Source organism: Pelobates fuscus, chromosome 10, assembly GCF_036172605.1.
Source record: "Pelobates fuscus isolate aPelFus1 chromosome 10, aPelFus1.pri, whole genome shotgun sequence".
NCBI lineage: Eukaryota > Metazoa > Chordata > Amphibia > Anura > Pelobatidae > Pelobates > Pelobates fuscus.
Window position 1 is genome coordinate 151967626 of NC_086326.1, and position 12977 is coordinate 151980602.

Consider the following 12977-nt stretch of genomic DNA (forward strand, 5'->3'; position numbering starts at 1 on the left):
GGGGGCTGGGTGAGGGAGTACTGCAGGTAATGGGGGGCTGGGTGAGGGAGTACTGCAGGTAATGGGGGCTGGGTGTGAGGGAGTACTGCAGGTAATGGGGTGCTGGGTGAGGGAGTACTGCAGGTAATGGGGTGCTGGGTGTGAGGGAGTACTGCAGGTAATGGGGGGCTGGGTGTAAGGGAGTACTGCAGGTAATGGGGGGCTGGGTGAGGGAGTACTGCAGGTAATGGGGTGCTGGGTGTGAGGGAGTACTGCAGGTAATGGGGGGCTGGGTGTGAGGGAGTACTGCAGGTAATGGGGGGCTGGGTGAGGGAGTACTGCAGGTAATGGGGTGCTGGGTGTGAGGGAGTACTGCAGGTAATGGGGTGCTGGGTGAGGGAGTACTGCAGGTAATGGGGTGCTGGGTGTGAGGGAGTACTGCAGGTAATGGGGGGCTGGGTGTGAGGGAGTACTGCAGGTAATGGGGGGCTGGGTGAGGGAGTACTGCAGGTAATGGGGGGCTGGGTGTGAGGGAGTACTGCAGGTAATGGGGGGCTGGGTGAGGGAGTACTGCAGGTAATGGGGGGCTGGGTGAGGGAGTACTGCAGGTAATGGGGGCTGGGTGAGGGAGTACTGCAGGTAATGGGGTGCTGGGTGAGGGAGTACTGCAGGTAATGGGGGCTGGGTGAGGGAGTACTGCAGGTAATGGGGGGCTGGGTGAGGGAGTACTGCAGGTAATGCCTACTTTGATATCCATTCCTTCCCCTTACTTGTGGTCTTGTTTGGTTTTTATTATTTACACTTATTACACTTGGCACTTATAGGTATTTTATTCCTATGTTTGCACTTTGGATTATGTTCCTGATATATATATATGTACATACATGTAATATTGGTTTATTATTTACAATTTTTGATTGCCAATATACTAATATGTATTTTTCTTTTGGATGCATCCTTACTTTATTTTTAATTTTTACAGAAATGGGGAGTTATACCTTTGTTGGTTCTCTATTTCATATCTTTTTATGTATAATTTTATGGTGATATGTCATATATGTTTAATTGTATAAGGGCATACTGCCCTTAACAAAGATGGCGACTGGCCTTCATTAACTATTGACACTGAAGATTTGAGGAAATTACATCATTCTTGCCGGACTGGAAATTACGACGCATGAATTCACCCGCCACACCGGATTACACAGATGAAGCTTTTCGCGGCAATTTTGGACAGCATTTAAACAGCAGCATACAGGATACACACAGAGACATTGATAAAGACATTCAAGTCGAAACGCGTCTGTTCTCTGCTCTTTTGTGAGCCTTTTTTTATACTTAGTTTTTTATTGAATAAATTCACTATTTGATTTATCCATCTGCTGCTGTGGCTCCTCATATCTCCGTGATCCATCTGATTCCAGTGGCCCATGGTCATTCGTTTTAGCCTGCTTAGGCACCTTGGGGGACATTATTCACTATGTACTGCTGTTATTATTGTTTTTTAGGTATTGTTCATGTAATGGATCGACGGGCACCCCGACTGGGTACCTCCGTTAAAGGATGCTCCTAGCGTTTTCTGAGGACTCCAAGCACTCTGGCAGACACCACAATCACCGAACCGGAGAAGCATATAAATTCTCTCAAGCGTTTGAATGCTGTATACAGCCGAATAGGAAAAACCATGCGAATAGGTAAACTGGAACAGCATACAATAAATCCTCCCCCAACAATGAGACGACACTTCATCTTGAGGGTTAAGCAGGAACTCACTGTAATGGTCACATACTGGCTTTTATGCAAGTCCCCATGCAAGGGGACATCCCACAGGGTGTGACACAGTACAACCAATAATTTACAGGATGTAACGGACCGTTTCGCCCACAAGAGGATAAGAAACGTTTAGGCGATATCCCCCTTTCCAGATACACAGGCAGCTACTGTAAGCACCAATCTCCCGAACTGCAAACTACACGAACCTGGAAACAGCCGAACAGGAAAAACCATACGAAAGGTTTACACTCCTGGCCGTCAGCATACAATCCAATTCCCCCAATAACGAGACGACACTTCGTTTTGAGGGTCAATCAGAATCTAACTGTACTGGCACATACAGTCGCTTTTATTTCCAATCCACAAACATAGTACAGCCCACAGGGTTTTACAGAACAACCAATCAATACACACAAACACTCCCACACAAAATCCTCCCCTCTGCCTGTAATAGGATTACTGAACACAATGGGTAATCTCATTATCACAGGCAGAGGAATACAGTTTTATAAAACACATCACAGGGACCCCAAAACATGCAATAACCCCATATAAAGTATATCCTCCAAACCGGGGAATCTGGGTGAACCACATATCCAAAATTCACCCAGATCCATTCAGTAGTTTGGAAGATACAGTTTAATGCAGATTCCGCAGAATATATACAGATTATATAAAAAGTAATTACTGTATAATGTGTCCCCTGTTGTATAGTTTAAAACTACTGCACGATGTCTTTGTGCACCAAATACCGGCGAGATGGCACCGTGTAGAAAAGTCTCAACAGTGTCTGTGAGTTAAAATGGCCGCCATCCATTGTTCTCACCATGTGCTTCATCCATTGTTCTCACCATGTGCCTCTGATACATGAAATGGTGGCCACCCAGTAACTCCCCATTATGTCCCCAGATGGTTCTTAAAGGGCCAGTAGCAGCATAATCAAATACAATATGCCCAACTATTGCATTCCAAAAGTACAAGTTTACCAGGGCCAGGGTCAGCAGGTAGGAGACTAGCAACCAGGCTTCTCCAGTTCACAGTGGCGAGGTTGGTTCCGCCACACAGGAGAACCATAAAACACACCCAGCACAAACATACAATCCCTCCCCTCTGCCTGTGATATAATTACTGAACACAATGGGTTAATGTAATTTATCACAGGCAGGAAAAAGACACTATTATAAAACACATCACAGGGACCCCAAAACATGCATAACCGCATAAAAATATACATGATACATGAAATGGTGGCCACCCAGTAACTCCACAGTATGTCCCCAGATGGTTTTTAAAGGGCCAGCAGCAGCACCATACAAATCCAATATGCCCAAATATTGTACTTGAAGGGCCAAATCTCCCAGGGGCCATAGTCAGCAGGCAGGAGGCGGGCAAACAGGCTTCTTCAATGCCCAGTGGCGAGGTTGGTTTAGCTACAGTTCATGACTACCCTGCCATTCATATATATGCATAAGTATTATTTATTTATTTTATATTTATATCTTGCTTGAAGGGTACAATTTCACTCTGTGTTTTTTACACTTTGTGGTTGGTGTTATTTCTTTAAATGCCATCGTAGGTGACAATGACAAAAATGCATAAAAACATATAACCTTGTGTAACGGATCGCCCGGCACCCCGACTTGGTACCTCCGTTAAAGGATGCTCCTAGCGCTTCCTGAGGACTCCAAGCACTCTGGCAGACACCACAACCACCGTACCGGAGCAGCATATAAATCCTCTCAAGCATATGAATGCTGTATACAGCCGAATAGGACAAACCATGCAAATAGGTTTCCACTCCTAGCAGTCAAACTGGAACAGCATACAATAAATCCTCCCCCAATAATGAGACGACACTTCACTTTGAGATTTAAACAGGAACTCCCTGTACTGGCACATACAGCCTCTTTTATTTACCATCCACAAAACACATTACAGCCCACAGGGTTTTGCAGAACAACCAATAAACACATTACAACACATACAATGCAAGTACAGCAGCCAATCAGACACAATGGGACAATAGAAACACACCCAGCATATTCCTCCCCTCTGCTTAGGAGATAATTGAGTCAATTACTGTATCTACTCAATTATCTCCAAGCTGAAAAGTTACACTTTTTATACATTTTAATAACTCCCTGATCTTACATCACATACGAATAAACTTGTATTTCTGTGATCAGCATAACTTGGGGAGTAACATATGTAAAAATCACATGAATCCGTTCAGGGGTTAATAGTTAGGTGAGGTCCCTTTATTATCCCTTGCCAGCATGGCTTTACATGGTCTGGCAGTGTCCCTGGGACAACGCCCTGCTGGAGAACAATGGAGCTGGGGGAGGGGAAGAGCCTCACCTTCCCAGGGATTCAAAGGGGAAGAAAATGTGTCCAAAAAGTTTCCATGTGTCCGTACACTGTTTTTAAAAGGACCAGCACTGTACAATAAAGGTCCATAAGCCCAAATATGGTGCCTTAAAGGGCAATCCATCCCAGGGCCATAGTCGCAGGGCAGGAGGCTAGCAACCAGGCTTCTCCAGTTCACAGTGGCGAGGTTGGTTCCGCCACACCTTGCAATAATATACTATAATGCAGGCATTCAACGTGTCCCTAGATAGCTGGGATCTGAGTGCACAAAAGTACCAAATAGCGCTCAGATCCTATGCACACAGTCCAATCGCCGTGGAGTCAAAGTGTTCACATAGTCTGTTCTCCATACGAATAGACTCCACGGGATGGCTATCTGGGGTATGGCTTTTTGTGACAAAAGTACCGAAAACAGGGATGTTCGTTAGCTTTCTACCGAACGAGAAGGGAGGTCGGCGGCTTCAGCAGTGTTCGTGCAAAATAGTGTCCGCTTTCAGTTCCATAGATTTTCCGTCGAACACCGCTGGCCGTTCGGGACTTTAAAATGGCCGCCGCCACGTGTTCGCCAACCGAACAAAGACCTCATAGCATTCGTCAATTAAGCTGTGGTTAACCGCAGCTTCTGGGAGGTAAATTGCAGACACACTCCCAATACAGGTGGTCAAGTCATTCGGTTGTTTTGTTCGGTAGATTGAATCTACTGAACGCCGGGCAGAAAGGCACGAATAAGCCTTTTCTGCAGGGGAAAAGAAGGCTGCTTAACACGGGGCCATAGTCCAAAGGCAACAGGCGAGCAATCAAGCTTCTCCAGTGCTTCATGGCGAGGTTGGTTTCGCCACAAGGTTCTTCCCTAATACACCAAAAACATGTTGGAGATGCAAACAAGCTGAGGGAACCACAGGCCATATTTGGTGGCTATGCCCCATGATCCAAGACTATTGGAGAAAGATTGCCAATCTCACACGTATCATCACTGGCATTAACATTCCCCAAACACCTGAAACCATGCTATTCCTGATATACCCCCAACCACTACACAAACGCCAACGCATCCTACTCAATCATCTACTAACGCAGCTAACGCTCTAATCCCCACAATGTGGAAACAGTCCACAGCCCCGACTATTAGAGCCTGGATAGCCAGGGTTGACTCCATTAGAACTATGGAAGAACTGTCCTACTCCTACACTCTCGAATATGAGGAATACCACACCACCTGGACACTTTGGCTCCAATTCCTCCAAGGTAATCACAGTTAAGGTGACAGCTACCACTTATGTCCCCGAACCCGAACCCCATTGAAGTCAATGGGGACCCGAACTTTTGGCCACAAAAATGTCTCTAAAAAACTCCTGGAAAGGGCTAGAGGGCTGCAAAAGGAAGTAAAATGGGGGTAAGAGTAGGACAAGTGCCCTGCAAACAAATGTGGATAGGGAAATCACTTAAAAATAACATAAAATAAGCAGCCGCACATGGTATTAGGGAGCTATCTACCAAAAGGCTGAAAGACCTAAATTGGTCACCTAAATTGGTCTTTCAGCCACATTTACTAACACTAAGTAAAGATTACTTAGTATTAGTAAATTAAGCCCCTACTCGCTTGTGGCGGAACCAGCCTCGCCACTGGACACTGGAGAAGCCTGGTTGCCCGCCTCCTACCTGCTGACTATGGCCCCTGGTAAATTTGTACTTTGAAATAACTGATTTGGGTATGTTGTATTATATTATGCTGCTACTGGCCCTTTTAGAACCATCCATGGTCATACTGTGGAGTTACTGGGTGGCCACCATTTCATGTATCAGAGGCACATGGTGAGAACAATGGATGAAGCACATGGTGAGAACAATGGATGGCGGCCATTTTAACTCACAGACATTGTTGTGACTTTTCTACACGGTGCCATCTCAACGGTATTTGGTACACAAAGACATTGTGCAGTAGTGTTAAACTATACAACAGGGGACACATTATACAGTAATTACTTTTTATATAATCTGTATATATTCTGCGGAATCTGCATTAAACTGTATCTTCCAAACTACTGAATGGATCTGGGTGAATTTTGGATATGTGGTTCACCCAGATTCCCCGGTTCTGAGGATATACTTATATTTATATGGGGTTATTGCATGTTTTGGGGTCCCTGTGATGTGTTTTATAAAACGGTATTCTTCTGCCTGTGATAATGAGATTACCCATTGTGTTCAGTAATCATATCACAGACAGAGGGGAGGATTTTGTGTGGGAGTGTTTGTGTGTATTGTACGGATTGATTGGTTGTTTTGTAAAACCCTGTGGGCTGTACTATGTTTGTGGATTGGGAATAAAAGAGACTGTATGTGCCAGTACAGTCAGATTCTGCTTGACCCTCAAAACGAAGTGTCATCTCGTTATTGGGGGAATTGGATTGTATGCCGATTGCCAGGAGTGTAAACTTTTCGTATGGTTTTTCCTGTTCGGCTGTTTCCAGGTTCGTGTAGTTTGCAGTTCGGGAGATTGGTGCTTACAGTAGCTGCCTGTATATCCGGAAAGGGGGATATCGCCTAAACGGTTTTTATCCTGCTGTGGGCGAAACGGTCCGTTACATCGCTATACCGCAAGTGGGGGCGTATCTAGTAAACAGTGAGCAGCCAGTGGCTGCTCACTGTAAAAAAAATCCCCCAAAAAAACAAAAACCTATTGCCCCCACACTGTGCGACGGGTGGGGGCCCTAAATAAAAAGGAAATGGTATAGACTATATACCCACAGGTGGAGCGCTATTACAATATGGATAGTAAGGGGGTACACTCACCCTATTCAGTACAATGACAATCTGGAAGTATACGCTTGAGTATGCATACAAAAATAAATAAAAGGAAAAACTATATATAGTGGAGATGTTTTACAAATGGAAATGAGTTATAGTAGAAAACGATTCAACCTTTCACATGGACAGGAGCCTATATGGTATTGGCTCCGTAAATGAATCCTTTTTGCTTTTGAGGCAGCAACACACCCCTTGTCCCTAATGATGTTCCTCCAGGGATATAAAGCAAGAAAGAGACAAACTGGATGAAGATGTAAATAATATTGGTGGTAATGGTTATGCTCACCTTCAACAGAGCCTTGGATTCCCGGCTCTGAGGTTGATTGACAGTGTGCTGCTTTTGTTGGGATAGCACTCCCCAAATGTGGATCCTGATGGCTAAAAAGGACTTGTAGGACTAATGAGTATAAAATATTTAGAAATGTTTAATTAGTAATTAATTAAAACAGAATAAGTACTTCTTCTATAAAAAAAGAAAGTCTGAATAAAAAAGTCCAAATGTAAAGTCCAAAATGCAGCTAAACGCGTTTCACTCCATGAGCTTCCTCAGTAGCTGTGTAGTAACCTCAGGTACCCTTCTGCTTTCTATATGTTCCAAAGTTCATGTGGGTCCTCCATTTTAGTGTCACATGATGTATAGTTGACCAATCATAAAGTCAAGTTCTTTCTCTTTATTATGTGTAATAGAGACACCTGTAGTGGAGGAGTCCCCATTTGATAATAATACTGTCAATCCTTAAAAGACTTTAATTGAATGAAAATGATTGGTGATTAGGTGATGTCATATTGCTAGACATCCAATGGGGTCAGTGGTTGGCGGAAGTGATGAAACGGATGGTGCCACCCTCCACCTCCGCCCTCCACCTCCAACACAAAGAAAAAAATTTTTTTAAAAGATATATGCTTTTAAAAGATAATACATACATCGAGGAATTCCAAGGTGCAGAAGGTAATCAATTTGGAAAAATAAAACCAAAATAAATGGAATGTATAGAAATGCCATTTGAGGTATATATTAAATGTATAATGGTAATTGATAGTTAAAATGTGCCTAGAGGTGCATGTTGAGCGAGGATTTAAAGAAAATGGCATAATTCAAAGTCAATATTTAAGCCATTGGGTTGTAAAGTTCCAAGGTAAAAAATCCCTCATTTCATTTTGTCCTAAAATTTTATTAAAATCGCCTCCTCTCCTAAAACTTTCTGTATACCCGTGAAAAGAAGTCGTGTGGGGTTGCTATTATGTGTGATCTTAAAATGGTTGGATACACTGTGTCCTTCATGTCCCTTCCTAATGTTTCTTATGTGTTCTTCTATCCTTGTGTGCAAGTTTCGCTTTGTGCGGCCCACATATTTTAGGCCGCATGGACAGTCCAACAAATAAATTACGTTGGTTGAATGGCAAGTAATAAGGATTTTTATATCAAATTCTTCATCATTTTTTGTGTTCCTGAATTTTTCTATGTGTCTTTTTGTGCCAGGCACATACCACACCCAAAACAAAACGTTCCTTGTATCAATCGGTTTTATGTAACATTCTTTTCTAATATGATTTTTTTTACTCGTAGCTTTTTCATATTGGGAGCCCCTCTAAAAATCACCTTCGGTTTGTCCGGCAAGATAGTAGACAAGACAGGGTCTTCCCTTAAAGGGACTCTATAGTCAACATATAAAAGCAAGAAAGACCGGTCCCCCAGCCTTCCTTCTTGCTTTTATATGAACTTTCATTTAATAAAAATAATTTTCGGAGCGTTTTTATATTAAAAACTTACCTCCGTTCCAGCCCAGAGCTCCCAGCCATGCCGCGCCCCCTTTTTCATCAAAATGACGAAATCGCGGGGCCCAATAGGACGCTTCTCTGAGAGAAGCGTCATCGCGATGTGGTGCGCATGCGCGGCTTTGCGCTGCACCAATCGCGTTCTTCATAGAGCGGCATTGACAGCCGCCCTATGAAGACACTCAGCGCTTTACCGCGCATGAGCGCGGAATGCGCGTTCGCGAGCTGAGCTACCCATCCCCCTCCTACTCCAAACTTTGCATGCAAACACTATATATAGAGATTTCTCTATATATAGTGTTTGCATACAAAGACACACATATTGTTAATCATACACACACACTTAAAATAAATATTGTTAAACACATACACACTCTATTTCTAATTCTTTCTATTTATCTATATCTATTTCTTTCTATCTATCCATATCTATCTATTCCGTTCATCCATATACATCCCCAAATCCATCCACTCCCATCATCCATATCATCCATCCACTCCCATCATCCATATCATCCAATAAGGGGGGGGACCTACTGTCCCCCCCCCCCGTCCCCCCCCCATGAGCAGTGCGTGGGGGCCCTAAAATTAACAATAAGGGGGGGACCTACTGTCCCCCCCCCAGCCCCGGCCCCCACCCCTGAGCGGTGGGTGGGTGCCCTAAAATTAACAATAAGGGGGGACCTACTGTCCCCCCGGCCCCCACCCCTGAGCGGTGGGTGGGGGCTCTAAAACTAACAATAAGGGGGGGACCTACTGTCCCCCCTGGCCCCAACCCCGTGCGGTGGGTGGGGGCCCTAAAAATAACAATAAGGGGGGGACCTGAGCGGTGGGTGGGGGCCCTAAAATTAACTATAAGGGGGGGACCTTCCGTTCCCCCCCGGCCCCCACCCCTGTGCGGTGGGTGGGGCCCTAAAACTAACAATAAGGGGGGGACCTATTGTCCCCCCGGCCCCCACCCCTGAGCGGTGGGTGGGGGCCCTAAATACAATGGGGGGGACCCTAGTCACCCCTCCCCACCCCCTAAAAAATTATTTCCCTACCTGCCCCCCTCACCCTAAAAATAATGAGGGGGGACCTTTAACTAAAAACCTGTAAGTGCTGACAGCCTCAGCACACAAAGCGCGTTCACAGTGCTTTGTGTGCTGATAGCCGGTCTGAAGTATTCACCCATGCGTGAATACGTCAGACGTGAATGAGGCCTTTTTAGGGCCTCTGAACTCGGAAGTCCCTCTGGTGGCCGTCTGATTGACTGCAACAAGAGGTGTTCCAAGCTTCCAATGTAAACACTGCATTTTCTCAGAAAATACAGTGCTTACAAGAAAAAGGCTCCGGGTAGCTGTAGCACTCACCTGAACAACCTCATTAAGCTGAAGTTGTTCAGGTGACTATAGTGTCCCTTTAAGATTGGCCAATGTTGATTAATGATTTTTCTAAATTGAAAGTTACCGTGACTGTAGTTGCAAATAATTGGTATGGCATCATTAAGCCCTATTTTATTACCATTACTTTCTCTGTTCTCCAATAAAGTCTCTCTTTTAATCGTTGATACTTGATTTAAAACATTAGCTAGATCCTCTTGTTTATATCCCTTTTCCAAAAGATTAGCTTTTAATTTCTGCGACTGTTCCATAAATTTTGCCTCCTCTGTGCAGTTTCTCTTAATTCTGATAAATTGGGATTTAGGAACTCCTTTAAGCCAAGGTGTGAAGTGACAACTGGTGGTATGAATAAAACTATTTACATCGACTTTTTTGAAAAATGTGCATGTATGAATTCTATTGTCTTTAATAAAAATTTCTAGATCTAAAAAATTCACTTTGGATTTACTAAAATCCGTGGTTAAAGCTATGTCCCAATTGTTGGTATTAATTGTGTCAATAAAATTCTTAAGTGATTCTTCAGTGCCCTCCCAAATATAAAATAGGTCGTCTATGTAGCGGCGATAGGTGACAAGGCCCGCTGCCCAGCCTGCCCCATGATGAACAAACTGGAGTTTCCAAAATGCCATGAACAAATTGGCATAGCTGGGCGCGAACCTTGTCCCCATCGCCGTTCCACAGGCCTGTAAATAAAAATTACCATTGTACCAAAAATAATTGCTAGTTAAAATTAGCTGGATCCCCTTCATGATAAAATCAATGTGTTCTAAAGAGAAGTTTTGTGATTGCTCCAAAAAAATATCTCGTGGCCATGCAGCCCCTATCATGTGCAATGATGGTGTAGAGGGAGCTAACGTCTGCAGTAACCAAAAAATAATGATTATTCCACACTAGTTGATCAATATGCCTTAGTATGTCTCCTGTATCTTTCAAGTAACTAGGTATTTTCTGGACTATTGGCTGTAGGCATTGGTCTATATACTCAGATAATCTACAGTATATCGACCCGATGCCTGAGACTATAGGTCTCCCTGGGGGTTAGGGTTCTTATGAACTTTTGGAAGATGTTATAGTACTGGGATTTTTGGGAAGTCAATTTTTAAATAATTGAACTCTTTTTGGTTCAGAATTCCTTTTTCATATCCTTCATTTAGATAGTCATGACATTTTTATTTTAGATCTTTAGTGGGATCTGCTCCTAATGTCTTATAGGTGTTTTCGTCCTTCCATAATTGTTGTGATTCTTTATTATAATCATCTAGTGTCATGAGAACTACACCTCCCCCCTCGTCAGCAGGTTTGATAATTATTGAGTTATCTCTCTGAAACTTCTTTCCTAGTAAGATTTTGTTCATATTTATTAGGTTTTTAATTTTCTTTATATCTCTCATTACCATTTTCTCAAATGTTGTCATTTCACTTGATATTAAGTTTTTAGGATAGAACTTTGATTTTTCCTTCAGATTCGTATGTTTATAGCTATCTTGTTGTGTGTTTTCAAAATTAGTCATAATAGGATTTTTGTGAAAAAATTTCTTTAGACATAGTGTTCTTTTAAATCTATTTAGATCAACGTATGTGTCAAATTTATTTAGACTTTTAGTTGGTGCGAATTCAGAAAGCCCTTCTGTAGTAGTTTGACTTGGGGCGAATTCAGAGCATATGGAGTCAAGTTGAAAATTCCCACTTGTTTGTCCTTTTCTTTCCTATGTATTGGTTTTGTCTGTCTCTCTTTTCTCCTCTGAAAGTCCACTCCTCCTCTAAATCCCCTTCTACTATACTTCTCCGTCTTTTCTCTGGTGATTTCTGTTGGTTTTGAGATTTGTGGATTTGTGGCCCTAAATAAGAATGTGGAGGGGGGGGACCTACTGTCCTCCACCCGGCCCCCACCCCTGCACAGCGGGTGGGGGCCCTAAATAACAATAAGGGGGGGACCTAATGTCCTCCCCCCCGGCCCCCACCCCTGAGCGGTGGGTGGGGACCATAAATAAAAATCCACCCCCCCAGGTGACTAGGGGTCCCCAAACCCCTAGTCACCCTCCTCCCCCCCAAATTACCCCTACCTACCCCCCTCATCGTAAAAATAATGAGGGGGGACCCTTGTCTAAATACCTGTAAAAAAAATAAATAAACTTACCATTTGATGTCTTCTTTCTTCTAAAATCTTCTTTTTTCAGCCCCTAAAAAGGCCAAATCAAAATCCAAAATAACCGGCGCATTTAAAAAAAAAAAAAATCTTCACCCATGGAGGGCTCTGCGCAGACTGAGCTCTGCAGGGCGGGGGAAGGCTTATAAAGCCTTGCCTCGCCCTGCAATTAGGCTCAGAGCACTCTGATTGGTGGGTTTAAGCCATCCAATCAGAGTGCTCTGACAGGTAAATTAAGAGACTGACGGATATGTCTCTACATTTACCTGTCACAGCACTCTGGTTGGCTTGAAATCCACCAATCAGAGTGCTCTGAGCCTAAGTTCTTTGGAATTTCCCCACGCTATGTAAAATGACACAGAGCACTCTGTTGTTGGATTAAGTAACCAATCAGAGTGCTCTGTGTCATTTTACACAGCGTGGGAAAATTCAAAGAACTTTCCCACGCTGTGTAAAATGACACAGAGCACTCTGATTGGCTGGATTTCAAGCTAACCAATCAGAGTGCTCTGCGTCATTTTACACAGCGTGGGCAAGTTCTTTGAATTTTCCCACGCTGTGTAAAATGACACAGAACACTCTGATTGATTGGATTTCAAGCTAACCAATCAGAGTGCTCGGTGTCATTTTACACAGCATGGGAAAATAATGGGTTATAGCCTATTATAATGGGAACGGCATAAAATGCCGTAACGGTTGTAGCGGAATGCAGTGAGCCTGTCCTGCAAAATGCCTGTGTGACTGTG